The sequence below is a fragment of the Musca domestica genome, unplaced genomic scaffold, assembly GCF_030504385.1.
Source record: "Musca domestica strain aabys unplaced genomic scaffold, Musca_domestica.polishedcontigs.V.1.1 12, whole genome shotgun sequence".
Lineage (NCBI taxonomy): Eukaryota > Metazoa > Arthropoda > Insecta > Diptera > Muscidae > Musca > Musca domestica.
This window is the reverse complement of record NW_026712155.1, coordinates 2132894-2157058: the sequence shown is the minus strand read 5'-3', so window position 1 is coordinate 2157058 and position 24165 is coordinate 2132894. Positions and strand designations below refer to the sequence as shown.

The following is a 24165-nucleotide window of genomic DNA, read 5'->3' as shown; positions in this document are numbered from 1 at the left end:
CATAAATTCCTTATTCATAACAGGTTTTCGGTTGAGAAAAATATTTAGATACAGCAAATTGTGAAGATTTCTTGACTTGTTTTGCAAGAGATAATCATAACAGATCTTGTGTTGAAAGAAATAATGAGATATTCCAAGTCTGAATGGAATGGGATGTTAATTTCGAGTTTTATGAGCTTCATGGATATCCAAAATTGTGATCCTTTGTGGGGGAGGTACAAGAAGGAGTTGACCGATATATCCCATCTTCACAGCTGACCATGTGTTAATAGAAAAATTGGAATGTGTGAAGTATGAAGAGAACCGAATGCTTATTTCGGATTTTATAATCGTTTTAGTTATTCAAAACTTTGACCCTTTATGGGGGAGGTACCAGAGGGAATGGTCCAATCTCTCATCTCATCAATCTCATATTTATAACAGAGCCTATGTAGACGGAAATAATAAGATGTACCAAGTCTAAATGGAATCGGATGCTTATTTCGTGTTATATGAGCTTCATGGATATTGATAATTGTGACCCTTTATGGGGGAGTCATCAGAAGTAGAGGATCGATTTATTCTATCTTCACACAAGCCCTTGGGTTAGTAAAAGTATTGTGATGTGTGTACTTTGAAGACAATCAGACGCTTACATCACATTTTATAAAAGTTATAACTATTCAAAATTTTGACTTTTTGTGGGGGGGGGGGGGTATATTTCTGATTGAGAGGGCCGATATTGCCCATTTTCGTACCTGACTTAGCACTGATGTAAAGATTAGGTTTTACAAAGTTGTAGCAAAAATAGATTATCCTTCCTCTTTCTTTCGACCTTTTGTGGGGCAGATACCAGAATGAGTGAACCTATATTGCCCATCTCCGAACTCGATATAAGTTTGATAATAATAATACGATGTACCAAGTTTGGACCAAATCGGATACTTTCTTCGAGAGTTATTATGCGCACCAGCCAGACAGACGGACGGAGGGAAGAACGGACATCGCTAGATCGACTCCAAATATCCAGAAACGTAATTGGTCCAAAGAGACCCAGCGTCTAAAACAGTTGTTTCGATGAGGCACATTTTGGCCGTATCAAATGATATATATCCTCTCTTGCCATATGGCTGAGGATAAAAAAGAAATCATTTAAGACTTTGCCCCTTCGGATAATATCACAGTAAGTTTTTGACTCCTTATTAAATAAACCCTTTATAAGAAAAAATCTGAAATTTCTTAATACCTCCTAGGTGGTAAGATATACTTTCTAACCTTTTCTTAGAACACCCACACACATTTCTCTAAAAGATTTATTTACAGATTCTATGCCTCCTTTAATTATTTCTTATTGCATCCCATTATCTGCGATAATTTACCTTAAAACCTCCAATTTTTATTAATGATTCATTATTTGATCAGTCCTCCAGGAATGAGGATACAAGAGCAAAGATAAAATAAAAGCAATAACAACAACTTTCTAATTAAGCTACGAACATTTGCTTTATGAAATTTGAAACATTTTATGATTTCCAATTTAAAGGTATTTCAACTTTTGAACTTTGATGTGAGGCGGGGTTTGGGCTATTCCGTTTTCTTTTCGCCATGGCCCTTAGACAAATATGTTGGTAATTAAAACTTTTTTACTTCATACTTTCATTCTCCACCATCCTTTTGTGGCTAATGGATCTATTAAAAGAAAATATTTAGATTTCTTTTCTATGGCTGCGATACTCTTCAACGTTTTCATTTGGCCAGCTCTAAAAAAAGGAATAATCAACACGGATCCAACCATTCATCATTGAATTCGTGAAAGAATTCGAAAAAAAAACCGAGTTACCAAATGGAAGAGGAGTTTTAAAGTTACACCAAGCGTTGCCGTTCTTCCAGTGGCTATTGAAAGTGCAATTCACTTCATTTTGAATTCCAACAGTTATGTTCGCCCTCTCCTCTCATGCCTCTCACGTCCTCAATCATTTGTTAGGACTGAGGAAAATTATATTATTTTCATTATTCCATTTTTTAGTTTTATATTTTCTAATTTGTTTTGTGGCCCCCGTCCACTTGGTTCCGCCTAAGGGATGCCATGATGGATGGTCGGTCGGTCGGATGGTTGGTTGGCAGGACAGTTAGCTGGATGGATAGCTGTTTGGATGAATGAATGGAATTTTATTTCATATTTCCTTGAGTTGATATTTATGTGAGTGTGCGGGTGTTTGTGTCGGTCTGGGCGCTGCGGGCAACATTTTGTGGCCAAACGACAACGACTGATTGTAGCTTTGACATGGTTCCAAGCAATTTCATTTAAACACGTTTATAATTGCATTACATTCACATTTACATCCACATTAATTTCACTTTGCAATTTGTGCCCCGCTCGGGCAAGTCAATTGACAAATTCCTTCTCCGTTGCCGATGCCACTGACGCTGTAGAAAATCAGGTGACCGACAAGGACAATTTTCAAGAAAATTACCTGTTATGGTTAATGAACAAATAAAAATTGCCATGTTATGGTTCGAAAGGCCCTATGTCGGAAATTACAAAAATTGTGAGAAATAATTTTTGATTTTTAATAAAAAATAACCTTGAAAAATGGAGGATGGTACAAAAGAAGATGACCTGCATTAGCCGAGGGAAGTATTCTGAATTAAACTTTTGCGGAGTTCTAATTGCATAAATTCAAAAAAAATAGAAGTGGGGACATGAAGAAAAATATATAAAATTTTATAAAATTTCAAATTATATAGTGAGTCTCTCCTGGAAAGTGTCTACAATTAGAATCTCAGAAATATCTTTAAAATATACATATCAGTTTTTTCATCATTCCGACATTTTCTATTTAGTCTCTTGTTAGCATCCACACTTTGTATGTATCGTCACTTAAATATACTTGATGTATTCGATAAATACATCCAACACACACACACACATACATACACAATTTCCCTTATAGATTAAAAAAGGACTACCTTCAAATTGACAACATTTTCATAGTCCTTTGGCGAAATGGGTTCTGCTAATTGAGTTATAGCTACTCGGCTGTTGTTGTCTCTCTCCCTCTCGCCCCGTTTGTCTGTAGAACGCCGGAAACGGAAGTGACTGTGTACTTGAGTTTACTTTACTTTAGCTGGTGAAAGCAAAGAAGTACACAGCAACAATTGAAACTACAACAACAACAACACCGCCATACATATGCTCAAGTGTGCGCTGCTATTTGAACAACGCTGCCGAAACATTCAAAGGCAGCGAACGACATTTCCATAAATTAGTCAAGTAAATAAATTTCAAAACATTAAAGATGTTTAATTATTTAATTATACGCTTAATTAATGCGACAGAGAAGAAGGGGTAGTTCTTCAGGAGCGATAAACACTAGTCTGCATACATGGATTTCAAAGGGATGTCTAAGTGATTTTGGCATTTTTCTACCGGATATCAAAAACAGAGCTCGTTTCAGTGTGACGTTACAAAAGGGCACTCGAAGAAAATACCACATATATATTTTTTTAATTGAATAAAATTAAAAAAATGAGAATTCTGCAAGGAGTGGGTGTTTTATTTTCGAGCTCCCTCTTGCATGGTAGGACATCAGTTATATGGCTAGAGAGGGTATATATCATTTTATACAGTCAAAACGTGCCTCAACGATATAACGATTTTAGACCATGGGTCTATTTGGACCAAATCCGTTTCAGGACATTTGGAGTCGATCTAGCGATGTTCGTCCATCCGTCCGCACGATAACTCTCGAAGGGAGTATGTGATTTGGTTCAAATTTGGTACATCGTAATATAATTATCAAACTTAGATCGCCTTCGGAGATGGGCAATATCGGTCCACTCCTTCTTGTACATCCCCCAAAAAAGGTCGACATTTTCAAAAAAAAATATTTTATAGAAAGAGAGAGGATAATACGATTTTGCTCCAACTTCGCAAATCCTAATATTTGCATCAGTGTTACGTCAGTTATGAAAATGGACAATAACGGTCCAATTCATCAAGTACCTCACCCGCAAAGGGTTACCATTTTGAATAATTATAACTCTTAAATCTGGTGTGAAGATGGAATGTATCAGTCCACTCCTTCTAGTACCTCCCAAACAAAGTGTCAAAATTTGTATACCCATGAACCTCATAAAACGCGAAATTAACATCGGATTCCATTCAGATTTGGTACATCTCAATATTTCCATTAACACAAGATCTGGTATAAATATTGTAAAGATCGGACAATTCCTTCTGGTACCTACCCCACAAAGGTTCAAAGTTTTGAATAACCAAAACGATTATAAAACCGAAATAAACATCCGGTTCTATTCAAATTGCACACATCCCATTATTTCTTCTAACACTAGATCTACTGCGAAGATGGGATATTTTGGTCTACTCTTCGTACCTCCCCCACAAAAGGTCAAAATTTTGAATATCCCTGAAGCTCATAAAACGCGAAATCAACATCCGATTCCATTCAGACTTGGTACATCTTAATATTTCCATTAACACAAGATTTGTTATAAAGATAGTAGAAATCGGACCACTTTTTCTGGGACCTCGCCCACATAGGGTTCATGATTCTGACAAAATCGCTAAAAAATCGAAATAAGCATACAACTCTCTTCAAATTTTATACATACAAACTTTTTTGACCTCTTGTAAAGATGATATCTGCGAACAGCTTCTGGTACCTCACCCACAAAGGGTCACAATTTTGAATACTTTTAGTCATAACTTGTGAAAAAAGTCAGCGATTCTTCACAACTTGCCATATCTGAATATTTCTCTCAACCAGAAACCTGATATGATTATGGAATTTATCAAAATTTATTATTTCGCATAAAGTTGGATATAAATGTTCGATGTCCTTATAATTTTGCCCATTCCAATATTTTATCCATATTAGATGAAGTTCGAAAATGAAATACTTCGGTCTACTAGATCTGCTACCTCAGGCACATTTTAACATTTTCTAAAAATTATCACGTGTCTCATATAAAGAGAAGGATGTAAGCAATATAATCCGAACCTGGCACGTTGAAATATTTATATCATATTTATTTTGGTCCGATACAAAATGGGCTGTATTGACACATTGCTTCAGAACCTACTCCATATAGGGTTAATAGTTTCGATAATCAAAACAGAACTCAAAATATATTTAAATAATCGAATATTGGCTTAGGGTGTAGATCTGTCGGCAAAACTGACTGATCATTTTAAGCTTGTTATAAATGTATGGAGATTTGCTGAGATTTACGATGTCGTGGAGAAATTTGGTGGCATCATTTTCGGAATGATTCTCCAAAAATCCTAATATACATTTATTGATTTAATGGTCAATTTTCAGTTCGAAAATATTCACATATATTGGCTGAATTTAAGGCTGTTATCATTTGCTCTCATCCTCAACGTTGTTGCCTAGTGTAAAATCCCAAAAAAACACCAACACTGTCATAAATTGTCCTGCATTCGTAATTATTAAATTCAATTAGGCATTAGCATTAGACAAGCATTTAATGGCGATGCTACAACAATCTCTGCAGCGGCTGTAGTTGTTGGGTGGATATTTAATTGTTTTTCCCAAAGGCCTAGACTGCCTAGACTGTTTAACGGCAAGGCAAAGGTTCTTTGTGTTGGTGTCTAGTCGGAAGGCCAATATGGAGTGAGTCAAATCAATTCGCAGAACTGCTACAACCAAAGGCAAGCAGGAACAACAACAACTGGCATAATGACCCACTCGCAAATCACAGTCGGAGAGTGTTTCAAACCCACTCTCATCGACATCAATTATTAACTGGCATTCATTTAATGCTACTATCTTCAGAACAATGATTGTAAATGTTGAGTGTGTAGGGGTGTGGGTGTGTGTTTGGGTTCCGCAGAGAGTATCGAGTCAATGCCAACAACCCGTCTAGACTCATCAAACAATCAATACACCGAACACCGTGTACAAATATTGGCACATCCTTAAATTATACGAATCAACTGGTCATGGGCTCTCCCCACCCTTCTCTCTTTCACTTTCACTCTATTCTCGGCGAACTTTAATGTTATTAGCAAAGTTTGCCAAGGCTGAACACGATTCTCGTTTTCCTCTTGGGCGCTCGCCTAGCACAGAGAATTTTTAATTTTCTGGGATGAGCTTTGATTTGAATATCGCAGGTGAATTGCCCCAAAGGTGTCGATTTTAGAACAGAGGCCATCCTTGGTGATGAATTATTTGGAATTCGTGGGATGTGCCATGGTGAAAAGTCAATAGCCCGCAAAATATGAATATGAATGAGTATGTCAGCGAGTGGGTGTCCGAAAACTCAATTACAATGTGGTTTTAATACCGTATCAAATGTAGTAATAAAGACATTGGAATTTCCGGGGGAGGGGCGGGGAGGAAATTCTGCAAAAGTTATTACAAACTCAATACTCCAATATACGAATAGGGAAAAGTTCGCTCGAAATATTTCCATATAAAATGTCAACTAGTTTTTTTTTTTTTTTGTTTTCTCTGCTATCTCGGTTTTGTCTTTAGCGTTGACAAGTTGTGCGCATTTTGAATGAAAATAGAATTTATTGAACTTTTATTAGAATTGTGAAAATTCTTCGAATTGAACAAATAAATACTAGCGCTGACATATTTTAACAACTGTTCTATGTTTGAAGACACCAACAGCAACAACACAAACCGACTAAGGGACGGGCGGGCATGTGGGCATTACTTCGATAGTAATGCGATAATTGTTTCACAATAATAGGATTTGAATTATTATTTCATCATTTTGTCATTTCTTTTTCAATTTCAATTAAATTGGGAAAATGAATATAATTAATTAATATTTTTGTAGTTCTACATGTTGAATGTTAATAATTTATTATATTTTAGAGAAAATAGAAAATGATTGTTGGCAATGACCATCTTCTATGTACATAAAAGAGTAGTAGATAACTGACTGATTGAGAATCAAAGCCCAAACGAAACGGCAGAGACTAGAATCTTTAAATTTTGACCAAGGATCGGTCTTGGTGCGTTGGCGTGTGATAAAATGGTGTTTTGGAAATTCGTACTAAAAGCGTGCGAAAGGTACTAAAATATACTAACATTACCTTGTATTCGACAAATGGAATGAGTTGAGTTCTGAAGTTTGGAATGAGAGTCAATGTACTTTAAGGTTACGAATTATGGTTAGAAAGTAAGTTTGATATATGAATGTGCTTTGTGTACTAAGTGTGCGAACTATACCAAATGGTACAACATTTTGTGGTTGGTTTGGCATCAGATGTGGTTTTGGAAATGTATAATACAAGTACACGAAAAGTACTAAATATTACCATATTTGCTACAATTTGCTATGAGGTGAACATAAAGTGCAAAAAATCTGATATTTGGCATTGAGGTCGCTGTTCATGTGTAGCGGTGGTTTTGGAAATACAGGGTGAGAGAAAAAACAGCAAACAAACTTCAAACTGCTGTCATTTCCAAGCCACTCGTCCGACAGCTGTTAAAATTATTTCAATGACAGCTCATTATATTGTTTATAAGCGCACGAAAGCATTTTGGGGATTAATTTTCTAGAAAAAAGTTATTCGTGATGGATTTCAAGCGTGATAGTGTGATTTCTTTAAATTTGTCTGGAAAACACCAAGTGGCTATCGTTAGAGCACTCCAGTATTTAAATGTGAATAAATCGCTCGTTACCGTGATACTGGTAGCGTAGCCCGCATCAATGAAGTGGCCGGAAGAAAAAGCGACTTGATCGAAGCCCTCGTCCCAGTAGCCGAAAAATGGTCCGTGAGCTGAACATATCGCAATTTCCCATTTGGCAAATATTGAAAAATGAGCTCGGGTTCAAGCCATTGAAATTCCAAAAAGTGCAAGAACTTACACCGCAACGGAAAGAAAATAGACTCAAAAGAGCTAAAGAGTTGCTTCGCTTCGCCGAAAGTGGTGAACTGCCGAATTTGTTTTACTCCAATCAGAAACCATTCGTTGTCCAGCAGTTTGTAAACGCTCGTATTAATCGACCGCGGAATCAAAATAAATGCCGAAAACTACCACCCAGGAATGGTTACAAAATGAGGTTCCTCGCTTCATTTCCAGCGCAGAATAGCCACCAAAAACTCCGGATACCAATCCGTTGGACTATTGTGTCTAGAGTATTTTGGAAAGCAAGGTTGGCACTAAAAAATACCAAAGTGTCGATCACCTCAAGCAAGCGCTTCGCCGGAAGCGGCCCAAATACCGAAGAACAACATTTGGGCAGCGTGTGACGGTTTCATTGGCCGTTAGAGGGCATAATTTGTGTGTGTGGGTGTTCAATTCTAACAAATCTAAACTTATCCTAAATTTTGATGCTATTTCCGACATTTTTTGCTTTCATTCAATAATATTTAAAAAACATATAAAAATTATGGCGTTAGACTTCTTGCAGTTTTTTATCTCATCCTGTATATCTGGTACCTCACGCACATTTTAACATTAAAAATTATTACACACATCATATAAATAGAGGGAACTAGTCGATATGATCCAAACCTGGTATGTCACAATATTATAATAAATTAGGTCAGAAACGAAATTAACAAAATTGACCTATTCCTTCGGAACCGACTCCATAGGGGTTCAACAGTTTAAATAATCATAACAGAAGTCAAAATGTATTTAAAAAAATGAACATTGATTAAAGGTATACATCTGTCGGCAAAACCGACTGATACTTTTTAACTTGTTTCCCTAAACATACAAAACCTTCAAATATTTTGCATTACATTTTTTATATTTTTTATCGAAAATCACTTTTCAAATTTATTTAAAAAAAAAGAAAATCCTACCATTGCCAAGCCATTTACATTAATTACAATTTAAAGCAAACATTTTACATAACTTCTAGTTACTCATTTAATTTGCATTTCAAGGCCCCCCTCCGCTCTGCCCCGCTTCCATTGCTGATAACATCCAAAAAATGCTTCGGCAGTCCTTGAAGTTGTAAAACTCTATTGATTTTTGTTTTCTTCTTCCACATATTTTAATTTAAAATACATTTGCTTCTCCAACAATTCGTTATGTAAGAACAACAACAAAAATGCAAAGAATTTTTGCAGCATGTTCTCTGAAACAAACACAAACAGACGCACACACACACATACACTACCACACTCGCACAAATAGCATGTACAACTTGTTTCCGTTTACAAAACAGCCTGTAGTCTTCGATTTGAAAACGGTTAGTAAGATTAAGTGCCTTTTTGCTACATTCTGGCGAGCACTAAAACGCTTCGTTGCAAACATAAAATACCACATTATCAATATTTTTTTGTTGTTGTTTTTTGTTTTGCGAGAGAGGATGTTTTTTTCTTCCACTTTTTTGTTTTTTTGTTTGTGAGCATTATAATAAGACCATATGGCGTTGGTACATGGGTAAGGATATGTATAATCATGATTACAGATAAATAGACAGATAGACACAAAGACAGGCATATGTCTGAACATTTCAACAGACAGCCATCCAGTCAGCAAGACCCCAGAGTATATCTTGATTTGCATGTTAAATCTGTTGGTATTTTAAAATTCGCACTTTGTGCGTTTTGTTGTTGTTGCTGCTGCTGTTGCTGTTGTGGAGGAGAAAACCGCATGAAAACAAACAATCACAGCCCTTTATTTGGCCCACATACCCAAACATACACGCACGCCATGGAACATGGAATACACACACAGACATACATTTGCAAATCCCCATAAGCACATTAGCAGCAGTGGCAGTGGCAGCGCAACGCCAAGTGAAGTAAATCTAACGCATACAAGAGATGAAAAAAAAAGAAAACGCACTTCAACTTACTAATATATGTACATATGAGGCGTTTTGTGATCCAAGGGCAAAAACTTTAGGATCAAGTTTCAACTTTCAAGGTTTGGCTGCTGGAATCAGGTCTGCATTATAAGTTGTTTGAAAACAAGCTAAGTAGTATCAGTCGGTTTTGCCGATAGATGTATACCCCCAGGCTTGAGTTATGATTATTCAAACTGTTGACCTTTCATGAGGGAGGTTCCAAGTTGGCCGATATTATCTGACCTATGTCTGATATAAATATTACAACGTGCCAGATTTGGACTATATCGACCACCTATTCCAATCAAATTTCTGGCTATGATAAATATTTAGATATACTAAGTTGTAAAGAATCGCTAACTTGTATCGTACGTTATGACAGATAGACGTATTGAAAATTGGGACACTTTGTGAGTGAGGTGCCACAAGTGGTTCGCAGATATAAAGAGAGTTGAATGTTTATTTCGCGTTTTGTTTTTCAAAATTTTGAACCCTTTGTGGGGGAAGTACCAGAAGGAGTGCGCCTATATATCCCATTTTCACAGCAGATTTTGTGTTAGTTAATTAAAAAAAAAACAACAGGATGATTATTTCGGTTTTTATGATCATTTTGGTTATTCAGAGGAAACTGTCTAATCTCTACCATCTTTATAACAGATCTTGTGTTGATGAAAATATTAAGATGTACCAAGTCTGAATGGAATCGGATATTAATTTCGCGTTTTATGAGCTTTATTGATATTCAAAAATGTTGACCCTTTATGGGGGAGATACCAGAAGAAGTGGCCTTACATATTCCATCGTCTCAGAAAATCGTGTGTTAGTAGAAATAATGGTATGTGTGAAATATGAAGAGAACCTGATGCATATTTCGAATTTAATAATAGTTTTGGTTATTCAAAACTTTGGCCATTTGTGGGGGAGGTACCAGAAGGAATGGTCCGATATCTACCATCTTTATAACAGATGGAAATATTGACATGTGCCACGTCTGAATGGAATCGGATGTTAATTTCGAGTTATATGAGCTTCCTGGATATTCAAAATTTCGACCTTTTGAGGTGGAGGTACCAGAAAGAGTGAACTGATATATCCCATTTTTAGAGCAGATTTTGTGTTAGTAGAAACAATGTGTTAGAGAACCGGATGGTTATTTCGAATTCTGCAACCGTTTTGGTTGTTCAAAACTTTGACCCTTTTTGGGGGAGGTACCAGAAGGAATGATCAGATCTCTACCACCTTTATAACAGATCTTGCGTCGATGGAAATATTGACATGTACCAGGTCTGAATTGAATCGGATGTTAAATTCGCGTTTTATGAGCTTCATGGATATTGAAAATGTTGACCCTTTTGTGAGGGAGATATCAGAAGAATTTCACAGATATATATCCTCCTTATAACAAATATTGGATTAATAACAATATTGTAATGTGTTTAATTTGAAGATAATTGGACTCTTACACCACATTTTATAATAGTTTTATTTATTCAAAATTTTAACCCCCTGGTGGGTGAGGTACTTGATGGAGTGGACCGATATTGTCCAATTGCGCACCTGACCTAGCACTGAAATTGGACCGTGGCCGATTTTTCCCATCTCCGAACTCGTTCTAAGTTTAATAATAATATTATGATGGACCAAGTTTAAACCAAATCGGATACACCCTTCAAGAGTATCCAGATAAACAGAAAGACGGACTGACGGACATAGCTAGATCGACTCCAAATGTCCTTAAACGGATTTGGTCTTAAGAGATATAGAGTCTGAAATGTTTTTTTTTTCGATGTGGCTCCTTTTGGCCGTCTCTAGCTTTTCTCAATTTACTTGAGAATGGTTCACATAACAGTTTATTTGAAAATTATTCTTTTCCAAACTCCTAATGAATATTCGTTTAATACACTGACACAAGCACACGCACCCACTCATACACACACACCCCTCTGTAGTGGTATGAAGGAGTGTCATGAAACTGTGATTTCTACGCACAACGAGTATATTAGGCATGGACGTGATCGGGATCCATAACAGTTGGCACATGGCCACAATGAAATGGTGCAGATAGGCTGTTGGCATTTGACAGGTTACCTGTGTCACGATGGGAGGTAGGAATGTGAGAACAACTTCCCCCTCCCCCCTGCCATTTCACCCTGAAATGTTGGACTGATTACAAATGTCATGATGTAATGCAAAGCAACAAAATGTTGAAAACAGAAAAGTAAAAACACGCACACACTCACTCACACACACACGCCGCAAAATCATAAAACAAACCACAAAACAAAGAACAAATAAAAGTTCAAATAAATAAAAATAATTTCTGCTTGGATAAGGATATTAGTCTAACTAAACAAAGGTAAATCGTCGGCCATGCCAAACAAAGGTCCTTGCCAAAGAAAAAAAAACGAGATGAAGCAACCGAACAGCAGCAGCAGATATAAACTGATGACATTGGCAATACAACGCAAAATTAAGAGAAGAAACAAAACAATCCGAAGGACCCGGCTGTGGCTCTGTTGACAGATGTGTGAAATATTACATAAAACATATTTGCCAAGGAGTAAACAATTCAACCAACCAACAAAATTTGGCATTTCCAATGAAGGATAATGTGAACTAAGCAGTTGTTTGCAATTTTGGTATTTACTTCAAACAGATGTTGTTGGGAAGGTTTTTTTATGTTATTTATTTCTTTTCACTTACGATTTCAGGGGCTGAATTCTTGTTCCATGAAAATTTGAAATGAAAAATATCTCCTTTACAAAGTTTTTAATTAGATATTTCTCTTTTCATAGACAAACAGGTAATCTTTTTTTCTTTTGTTTCAAAAATTAAATTATTTTGAAGTTAAATTCTCATCCTAGAGGGGTAGAAAAAATATTGAAATTGATTTCAACTAGGTCCGGCATATCCTCCTGTATGTCTTTGGAAATCACTCCAACTTCCGAAAGGATTAAAGTAGGCGGATATGATTTCATTCCAATATATTTTTGGTCCGTAGCATTTTTGGTGTAGCAAATGGGCCACGTAAATTCAAGTTTTTGTATATTCTCCACATAAAGGTACTCCCGATTTTGGGTATTTGTTTAAATTTTATATTGATTTTTTTTTTAAATGGTGAATTTTAAGTTCGTAATAAGAACCAATTCTTCTATCTATATAGATCCAGGTAGGGGAATTTGAAGGGCCCTGGCTACAGAGGGTATATGTTATTTGATATTTGATGATTGACCAAAACGTGGATCACCGAAATAACGGTTTTAGACTCTAGGTCTGTTTGGATCAAATCCGTCTCAGGACATTTGAAGTCAATCTAGCTGTTAGTCTGGCTGGCGGATGCCACGATAACTCTCGGAGGGACTATCCATTTTGGTCTAAACTTGGTACATCGAAATATTTTTGTAAAACTTAGATCGGAGATGAGCCATATCGTCCCACTCCTTCTAGTACCTTCCCCACAAAAATGTCAACATTTTCAAAGAAAGTAATTTACTGCACAAAAGAGAACGGATAATCTGATTTTGCTCCAACTTTTCATATTCTAATATTTGCATCAGCGCTAGGTTAGGTGCGAAAATGGACAACATTGGTCCACTCCATCAAGTACCTCCCCCACAAAGGTTCAATATTTTGAATAATTATAAGTCTTATAAAATGTGATGTAAGAGTCCGATTATCTTCAAATTCATAAAGCTCGTAATTAACAACCGATTCCATTCAGGCTTGAAACATCGCAATATTTCTGTTTTTAATATGGTAGAGATCGGATCATTCCTTTTGGTGCCTCCCACACAAATGGTTAACATTTTGAATAACCAAAAGGATCATAAAATTCGATATCAGCATCCGGTTGTCTTCAAATTACACCTCCCCCACATAGGGTTCAAGATTAAAAAAAACACAAAACGCTCAATGAATGCGAAATAAGCATCCAAATCCATCCATCCATCTGCTCAAATTTCCCACATACCGCCACAAGAACTGATGTTAATATGAGATTTATTGGGCCACTCCCAGTCTTATAACATGCGAAAAATTCAAAAATTTAATTCATACTGAGTATATCTCAATATTTCCGCCACTCCCAATGAAACCAACCCCACAAAAGTGGAACATTTTCTAAAAAAAAATAAAAAAACACTTATGTCATATACAGAAACAGACACGTCATAGACTGATGCCATTTATCTGTCGGAAAATCGTCTGATTCTTTCTAACATGTTTTTTTTAAATTTTCGCAAAACTGAACCTATTAAGGATACATTTATAAAAATTTGTTGCTCCAGAAGGGAAGAAATTGTACTCATCAGAAACAATATACAAAGTTCGGTATAACGGAAATATGCCATCAGTCCCCAATGAGGGAAAATATCCAAAAATCGACCAGGTCAAACTTAACTGCTGTTTAACTTTTTACAATAAACTATGTATGAGTCATAGATGTATGTGCTATGTCTCAAAACGATTTTCTTGTCAGAAAACCCTATTCCAAATTTAGAAAGGAAAATTGGATAGTACACATATCAATGTTTGTATATTCACTACCCTCACATATTTTCTTATTTATTTATACATATGGTATTTTAAAATACATACATCATTGAAATTGTTATTTCTATGGCAATTCGTTAGTCGTGGGCAACCCACCACCCCGCCTCCCACACACAATAAATAGAAATGTAATAAAACGTATTTTATTAAAGTTCTCATTTTATGAACATGTACTACTTACTACAATTTACAATGAACAATAATTTTCCATAGCACATCCATATCCAATATTTGGCCATAACAAATTTCATATTAAGTATAAGTTCTAATTAAAATTTCAACATTTGATTTGAATTGTCCATACTCAATCGATTCCAATGGAAAATCATACCACTGTGCTGTCAAGATTAATTACAACGCCTATAAATCATCTGCGTACAGCAATAATGGAATTCAATCAATGGAAAATTTTACCACTCTCATTGAGAATTGAATTAAAACCATACAATAATTTGGCCACAATTCAAATATTTATTTGCCCAAAACATCAAAGGCCGGCTGGGTGCTCCACTATCACAACCACCACCAGACCAACAACTACAAAAAAAGAAGGGAATGACTACACCACCTTGAACTATGGAAATCAAAATTGTATTTCCACAGCTCAAGTAAATTAAAAATCGTTCATGGACATGTAAATGTAATTATTACATGTTTACAAAAAAAACACCAAAACACATATTATTGAAAATATATTCAAATATTGAAAATAGCAGCAATTAATCAAAATTCACAACAACACAAATTGGCATGACAAGTTATTGCAAGAATTCTGCCCCATAGGAAAACCACTTGCATTATTTCAAACATCACCATCCGAACTCTGCTAATGAGAGGTCACACCTACCCACATTTGTCTTCGGCAGGTGAAGAAGATTTCCAAATTCATTCATAGAACCAAATGCCACAGCATCAAAACATGAAAACATAAACAATCCCACATTTTCATTCGCTCTCCGCCAACAGGCAGGCTGGCAGAGTGTGTGAGAAAATGAGAGGCATAATGTCAAATGTTAAGATGCGAAGCAACACAACAACAAAACAACAGACACTATTTCTTGGCCTGGCACCCACACACGTGCCCCACAGAATGTTATTGGCACGTGTTGGGTTTATTTTGATGTTACTCTGAGCAGAAAATCAGATGAGAGCCAAACACCAGCCTCCCATAACAGAAACACTCTGATGCTCTTCGTAACAGTGAAACAAGATGTGCACATTGGGGGGAATGTGAAAAATGAGTTTTAATCACAAAAAAAAATGTTTTTAAACCTCGCTTAACAGGGAAATGTAATTATTTATAGCTTAAAAGAGCCAATAATTACACTAGGACACAGAGATATAAAATTTCAATCGAAACTTGACCATCAGAGCAAAAAGCCTCAAAAGTTTTAATTTTTCAATCTAAACTTGGTTTGGGTCATTGTGCATGCAACATCTTGCTAACCAAATACTCGCCGTAATCAGTTGAAAATATCTCTAAATTTGTCAAAAAAAAATACAAAACCCTTCCCAATTATAGGAGGTATATACCAAAACGTGAACCATTCTATATGCCTCTATAATATTACATCAACCCTTGAGAAAGACCCAGTTTTTTTAGTTAGTTAGTAGTTGTCAGAGTCTACTCAAGCACCAACAAACCCCTTAGCAGTTGTTATCCCTTAGCCGGTTATATATCATTTATTACGACCTAAAAGTACCTGATCTAGAACACAGTTTTAGATTCTAGGTCTCTTTGGCCAAAATCCGTTTCAGGACATTTACAGTCGATCAAGGGGTATCCGCCCGTCTGTCTGGCTGATGCGCACGATAACTCCAGAAGGGAATATCCGATTTGGCACAAATTTATTTCATCGTAATATTCATATCAAACTTAGACAGAGTTCGGAGATTAGTCCACACCTTCGGGTATCTCCTCCATAGAATATCAAAAATATTCAAAGAAAATAATTAGCCTCATATAACAAGAAAGGATCATCCAATTATGTTCAAACTTTGCAAATCCCAATCCTCTCAGTGCTAGGTCAGGTCCGAAAATGGGCAATATCGGCCCACTCTATCAAGTATCTCCCCACAATATAATAGATATCGGTCCATCCTTTCTGGTATCTTCATCAAAAAAGCCTGAAATTTTTTTTAATAACTTTTGGAATAGGATTGGAAATAAATACTCAATTTCTTTAAATTTTATAAATCCCAAAATTTCGAAGTGGAATGCTTCGGTCCACTATAACTGATACTTTATGCAAATTGAACATTTTCCAAAAATTGTCCGATATCTTATTGAAGCGGAAGGATATAAGAACGACATAGACTAAATCTAGCACGTTGTATTATTTATGTCAGACTTAGGACAGATACGAAATTTACAATATTTACCCGACTGTTGGATCATCGGTTTGGTGATTTTTGGCTTCTTTAAGATAAGTAAACAGAGGGGAGAAACAAACGAAATCGAACGGATCTGACAGAAATCTTTGGTATAGCATATCTTTTAATCGGGTTCTAAATTAAAAATTAGAAATTCGGCTCTAATCACAGGTTGCATCCAAATTAGGTATGGCAGGCCAATTAAAGGGATGCAGCATATTGTGTGGGCCTGTACCGCTTGCAGGTCAGACTTTCCGCAAATCTTTATCAATTCTCGTCCAATATGAATTGAGACGGCAGAACTATCCTCAACGTAGTTGTGCCAAAACTAACCATATGATGGGGCAATAGATGGGGTGGACTCTGAGGACGGTATTCATACTATAGTTTTTAATGGCACCTGTAACAACATCAATATGAATGCTACTTATACATGTCTGATGTACTTCTCGATCTAGAGGCTCTATCTTATTTGCACTTCCCCTCTACATCGTGTAGTTCTTCCTGACACTCCGGCATGGGATGTTTTATTCACCATATGGATGACTCCAATGTTTACACTCAATCAGGTTCTGCAACGGAAACAAAATCAATGGCAAATGATATCGGAAACATTCTCGGTCCGGCTAATTTATATGGACCACTGGTGTCTTGACAAGTCCGAATTCTTCTAAATTGCGTAGCATTGGTATATACAGACCAGACATGGAGGTCCTACGCCTTCGCATGTCGATGATAGTCCTGTACCTGTTGCAGTTTTCAAGACAGCATTCTGACCGGTCTTGATATTCTCCTATTGGCTAGCAGTAGTATCTTAGACCACACTGCATGTCAAACCCATACCAACCTATGGCTTTATAAGAGATCCACAAGGTGGCTTGCGCGGGCGACTTAAACATTTTGTCGAATGTGATTTGTGGGATCTTGGGTTGAAATAAAATGGCCCTCGGCATGCAAAACCAGCTGTTATGTCAACTCCACAGACAATGTTCGGTATTAACTGTTATTAACTGTGCACGTAAAGTGTAATACCAGGATGGATGTTGTTAAAAAAAACAGTTCAGATTCAAGTACCTCCTACAAGTTTAGTGGAAATCGATACAGAGTAGAATAAACCTCCCAAATATTAGTTCCATTCGACTTCAAAGTATAAGTGCCATAATACGCATTCAAAATATAGGTCATAGTTCGTATTATCTGACTCACAATAATCAAATAAAATTTATTTTTAAGGGTAGCCCTACTAAATGTACATAGTGGTGTGGGGTATCTTACAATCGTCCCACATGATTTTCGACCTCTAACCCCGGGAAAGCTCCGTGTCGATTGTAATAGTCACCTGTAGAGCGCCTCCTATATAAGGAAAACAATTAGTATTTGGGTCACTTCATCCCCTAAACACTTCGTGATCATCTGACTTCGGACAAAATATGGTGAATATCGATATAAGCAGAAATTTCCTTAGAAGACATTTTTGGGGCGCCCAACAGAGAAAAAAATTAATTTTTCAAATTTTTCAGAGAATATATAAAAACTGAACCGTGTCCCCCCTATCGGAATGTGATGATCGATTTCATCAAACTTATAATACCTTCTCCACAGGATGTATATTTTTAAACATGTATGTATTTTTCTAATATATTTTTTAATTTTTAAAAAACATTCTGTTGTTCAAACCTGCATTTAATAAGTCGTCGCTATAAATTTTCTAAACTACTACAAATGTATTTTTTATTGCATTAAATAAAAAAATGTATTTACTTTTATAAAATACATTTTGCAAAAAATTAACAACAATTTCCCCGCTGTTATACAACATCTTGCTATGTTACAATTTGCATTTATAGCAATTATTCGTAGAATAAAATATCCCAAAACAAACATCTTTTTCCCAGTATTTTTCATGTGCCAGCATTCTCACATTCTGTTAGTTAACATTGGTCAAAAGAGAGAGAGAGAGAGAGAGACAAGAGTACGAGAACGGTGGCATAGTTGGTCCAATGTGGAAAATCTGTTGCCAACTAACATTGGCCAATGATGCTGTGCTGATGTTGATGCTGCCGCTGCTGTAACAGCTGTTTGGCTACTGCTGCCGCTGCCGTTTGGCTGCTAACTTGGATGCGCCTCCGCCACAGGCATCGTTGGTAGGAATGCGATGTGGGAAAATTCACAAATTCAGTTTGTTGTGATAACTCGGCGCGTATAGAACGTTCACCGAAGACATGGAGCTAAATGGGCTCTCCGACAGAAAGTGAGAGTAAACAGTAAAAAATCAAATCAAAATAAATGAAAAGAAAAACAAATTAAAAAATGTAATCAAAACAATAATTATTGCTAACATAATTTGTATGCCAAAAAAAAAAAAAAAAAAACAATTATAACAACAATTATTAATTTTTTGTGGATGCCAACAAAAGTGAATTTAAATATTAAAAAAAAATTACATTTCAGCAATGTGTGTAAGAGTTGCATTAAAAAATATTCATTTCATTAATTTTTATGATGTGCATAAATAAACACAGGGCGAGAGAGAGGCAAAAAAAAAGAAACCGCCAAATGAAAACATGGCTTTTTCAGCAAATAGTGAATTTTATAAATTTGCATAATTAATGTTGTGTTATTAATTTTGTTGATGGTTCAAGTCGCCCCTCGCCGTTTCAAAACCGCAGCATTTGCTGTAATGCTTACCACTTAAAATGAATCGCTTTAGTTGTGTGAGTGCCTGTGTGTGTTCGGAACAACACAAACAAAACCAAAATACTTAATGTCCTTTTCAAAATAAATGAGCTAAAAAACGAGTTTATACATTTATATATTATACATCAGCAGATATCAGTTAAATGAAACCCTTTTAATTATTGTCCATTCGAGTGCCTGAGTGTGAGTGACTGTGTGCTTTCGCAAAATACTAAAGTCAATTTTAAACAATTTTGCAATATTAAATAACAAACAATCATATCGTACAGTACTTATGTTTGTATGAGATGTTCGAGAGTACGTATGTATGTATGTAGGTATGTAATTAAAATCTACAATAAGCCAGTAAGTGTTTTACATGGTCTGATAACTTTGTCCTCATACGTCAGTGCATGTTTGTTCGGTTCGTTAATCCGAACTTTGTTCAAACACAACAACAGCAACATCAAAAACAATGTTTTAAGCATGGCATAATCCTACAACATACGATTCTTTACAAAGAGAGAGAGAATAATACTTTTTTAAGTAATTTTAGATTAAAAGAAATTCTCGTTGATGGAACGAAAGGAAGTTGCTGTGAAAAAAAAAAGATTTTAAAGTTATCTTTAGAAGACAATGCGTTCAATTTCAGATAATTTCAAGGAAACTTGAAAAACAGACATTTTCATAAGGGGTATTTTAAGAATTCTAACTAGACACTTTACTGTAAAATTCCAGAAATTAGCTATACAGGATGAGATATAAAAACTGCGACAAAGTCAAACGCCATAATTTTCCTTTTTTCCAATGTTATTGAATAAAAGAAAGAAATGTCGGAAATAGCATCAAATTTTAGAATAAGTTTAGATTTGTTCGAATTGGTCACATTTGACACGAATTATGGCCTTCAAACGAAACACTTGCTTGAGGTGATCGACACTTTGGTAATTTTAAGTGCCAACCTTGCTTTATAAAATATTCCAGACACAATAGACCAACAGATTGATATCCGGAGATTTTGGTGGGCATTGTGCGCTGAAAATGAAGCGAGGAGCCTAATTTTGTAACCATTCTTGGGTGGCGCGTGCTGGATGAGATAGTGCTGAGTCCTGTTGAAATGTCCAAGGTCTGCAGCCAAAGTGTTTGCGTTCCCAAGGCTTTAATACACCCACCAGAATATTTTCGCGATAATATTCGGCATTTTAATACGAGTGGAGAGCGACCATCGCCTGTTATGGTGGCCCACACCATCACCATTGCCAGCGCTTGAATTCTGGTGGCCAACCAAAGGTCCACATTTTCAACTGACCTCTTTGACAAGTAAACACGATAATTTTGTTTGTTTACAAACTGCCGGACAACGAATGTTTTCTCATCGGAGAAAACCAAATTTGGCAGTTCACCACTTTCGGTCAAGCGGAGCAACTCTTTAGCCATTTTCTGTAAAGCGAAGCAACTCTTCAGCTCTTTTGAGACTATTTTCTTACAGTTGCGGTGAAAGTTCTTGGACTTTTTTGGAATTTCAGTGGCTTTAACCTGAGCTCATTTTTCAATATTTGTCGAATGAAATATTGCGATGTATTCCACTCCGGAGCTATTTTTCGGCCACTGCGACGCGGGTTTCGATTAAGTCGCTTCTTTACTTTACATGAACTCACGCTGTGCGATCATCAACAACGTCATCTTTTTGCTAATTTGGTCCTTGAAATACATGAAAATATTTCGGAATTGTATCGAAAAATAATTTTGACTATTGAGATCCATTTTCACCTCGGTAACTACTTTAAGAATGAAAAATGTCGCATCGGAGGCTCGGAAAAACCAATCTATCTTCAACTTGTGACTGTTTGGTGGGGTTTATGGCCCAGAGAGGTCATTGCATTTTACTTTTTTCGAAATTGATTTTGGTGATTTTGGTTAGGGTGAATTACACCATCAGGAGATGATTTTACTTTTAACAAGACGGCACTACATGGCACACATGCATTGAAACCCTTGCTCTCTTACAAACTAAAAATTCCGGGCCGTACTATCGCTCAAAGTAAACGAGATTGGTCACAAAGATCTTGTGATTTAACCCCTAATGACTTCTTCCTTTGGAACCACGTGAAAGATAAGGATACGCCAAAAATCCAGTATGGATTAAAAACCTAAATTATAAAATCCGTGAGGCTATCGAGTTCATAGTGTAACCATTCTGTGAATTTTTGCGCACACCTTGGTGAAAAGGAAAGGGTGCTATAAGGGAACCCGTGGTGGCTATTTGAGACCCTTTATGTGCCCTATAACGATATTTGACATCTATTTTTCATATTGATATATATTTTGGAATAATTCCATCCGATTTCATATTTATCAAATACAAATTTCTTAAATATATAGAGTTGTGAAGAGTACCTTTATAGTCGGCCAATCCGACTTTAAGTTATATAAGCTATCAAATATAAAGTCTTGAAATGTTGTCACTTTAGGTTATTGACACAAATCTTATTAAAAAAAGTTCATCTCCCAATAAGCCTCTTAGTCTAGGTCACAGAAACAGCTTTTAAGACTCTAGATGCGACTTATACTACTCCTTCCCTTACTCTCGTTTTCTTCAAGTTCTTAGTTACGTACGAAGAAACCCGATTTCGAGAAATTTCGGTGTCTAACAAACAAATTTTGGAGAATAGATTTGTTTAACATCTTGCAAAAGGAATTGTTTAAAAATTGAACTAAACTCATTATATAACGGAGATCATTATGATTGTCACAAAAGAGAAAAAAACAACAAATAAAACTACAAATTAATGATCTTCGCCTTGGTATGGTTTTTTGCTAATTTCTTGCGAACATATCTTGCTTGCATTTTCTCACGGAAATCATTAAAATCCCAATGTGTAAGGAACATTTCCGGTCGACAGTAAATTTCTCGCGTAGAAATGTTTTACCCAGCGAAAAAAGTAAAATGTATAGTCCATATGGTCCAAAGTCTTTCCAAATATCTATTTTTCCAATTAGAATTTACTGTACTAAATTAAATATAAGTTTAAACAAATAAATCTCTAATTTAATTAAGAGCAACTTCCGCAATGATAATTACCAACAACCCCCACCCCAATTTTTTCTAATCAATTTCAGAAAGTTCTCCTTAAGAAAAACTGCAACAAAAAGATTTAAAAAAAAAGTGAAATCAAACACAAACCAGATGCTTAGCAACCCAAAAACATAACCCCAAAAGAGATAATCAAATAAAATTAGATCAAAAAAATTAAATACAATCAACTTGCGAATGACGAAATCAAGTAAAGCCAAAAGAAATCAAATAATTTTATGAACACAAACACACACACAATCAAAAATAAAAAATATATATTTAAAATTGTTGCAAAATTCCATTCTTTAAGAAAAATTACATTTCATATCTAATCAAAATGCCAGCTGAGTGAAACAACAACAGCAACAATGACAACAAATCAAATACATGAAAACGGGTATAAATATTTAGAAAAGTGCTAAGATTAATCAAACAATAAATCATCATCGAAAGTGCAAAAACAACAACAGCGACAACAAAACCAAACAATCCTTAAATAAATAAATTCGATGGCATGGAATTACAGCAGCAACAAAATCCAACAACAACAACGACAACACCATTAGAATCACCACCACAAAACTGGGTAAACAAAACGCAACAAAAAGTGGCAAAATAAATCAAACAAAATCATGACACCCCATCATTATTAGAAGCAACAACAACAAAAAGAACAACAGTAACAGTGGCAACTGCAAAAGCACGTCAACGGCATCACACAGTAACAGAATTACAAATGATAACCAACCAATAATTTTCAATTCGTTTCAATTCGACATCGATACCAAATTATATTTGAAAATCCAAATAAACACAAACAAATCGATCCGCCGCTAAGCAGTATTAACAAAGTAAGTAAGCAAAAAGTAAATAAATAAAATTGAAATTAAGGGTGTAGCGCTCGCATAATTAAAGAAATGTTAAACATTATTTATATTATATTTCAAATAGAGATTATATTTTATATTATACATTACATATATTTTATATATTGAGATTGACAAGATGATAATTTGTACCATAATTCATTCTTAGAACTAATTGCCTATGGAAGGCATAATTTATGTACCTAAACTCACACATTTCTTTTAAAAGCCTTTACACCCTCAGTCGTTTTCTTGACCGATATATAACCATTCATAGACGTATTTTTGTATGAAATAACCATGATATGTTAAGGCGGATATACCTTAAAATAAATAATTAATATTCGGTAAAAAGTCACAATCTATTGGTAGAAAAGGTATCTTAATTACGTCAGCCACTTGATGTATTTTTTAGACATGAAGTCCTAAAAAATCCAAATAAATTCTAGTTATCGCATAAATGTTCTGAACAAACCAAATATTTTCCATGTAGTCCTTGAAACAATGTCACGATTATGGGAGGTCCTTAATTGTTTTTTGTAGAGACCGCGATTTTTGCCCAGCAATACCTTGATAAAATACTGTAAAAAATGTACACGTTTTTGAAAAATTGTTTTTTAAAGTCCTGGATCATTGGGCTGTACATTTCTGACAAATGTTAAAAAAAATGTTTCTTGCCCTGTCAGTCATTGAAAAAAGCATGTGCACCAAAAATTATTTCTGAAGTCCACGATTCTTTGCAAAAATGTTTTCAAATTTCTTGCCAAATCCACGACTTTTAGTTTGGAACCAGAACCAACTAATATATATTGAGGCATATGCAACTCC

The 24165-nt window shown here is 35.6% G+C and overlaps 1 protein-coding gene across 1 annotated transcript in view; it reads left to right on the top strand.

Annotated features, from left to right (window-relative positions):
- Positions 1-18906: 18906 nt before the first annotated feature.
- LOC101887956 (5-hydroxytryptamine receptor 2A) overlaps positions 18907-24165 on the top strand; it is a 98397-nt gene continuing 93138 nt past the window's right edge. Inside the window, exons 1-2 of the mRNA XM_059118062.1 lie at positions 18907-18970; positions 22516-23322. The gene's annotated coding sequence lies outside the window, so the exon portion shown is untranslated. The remainder of the gene's footprint in view (positions 18971-22515; positions 23323-24165) is intronic.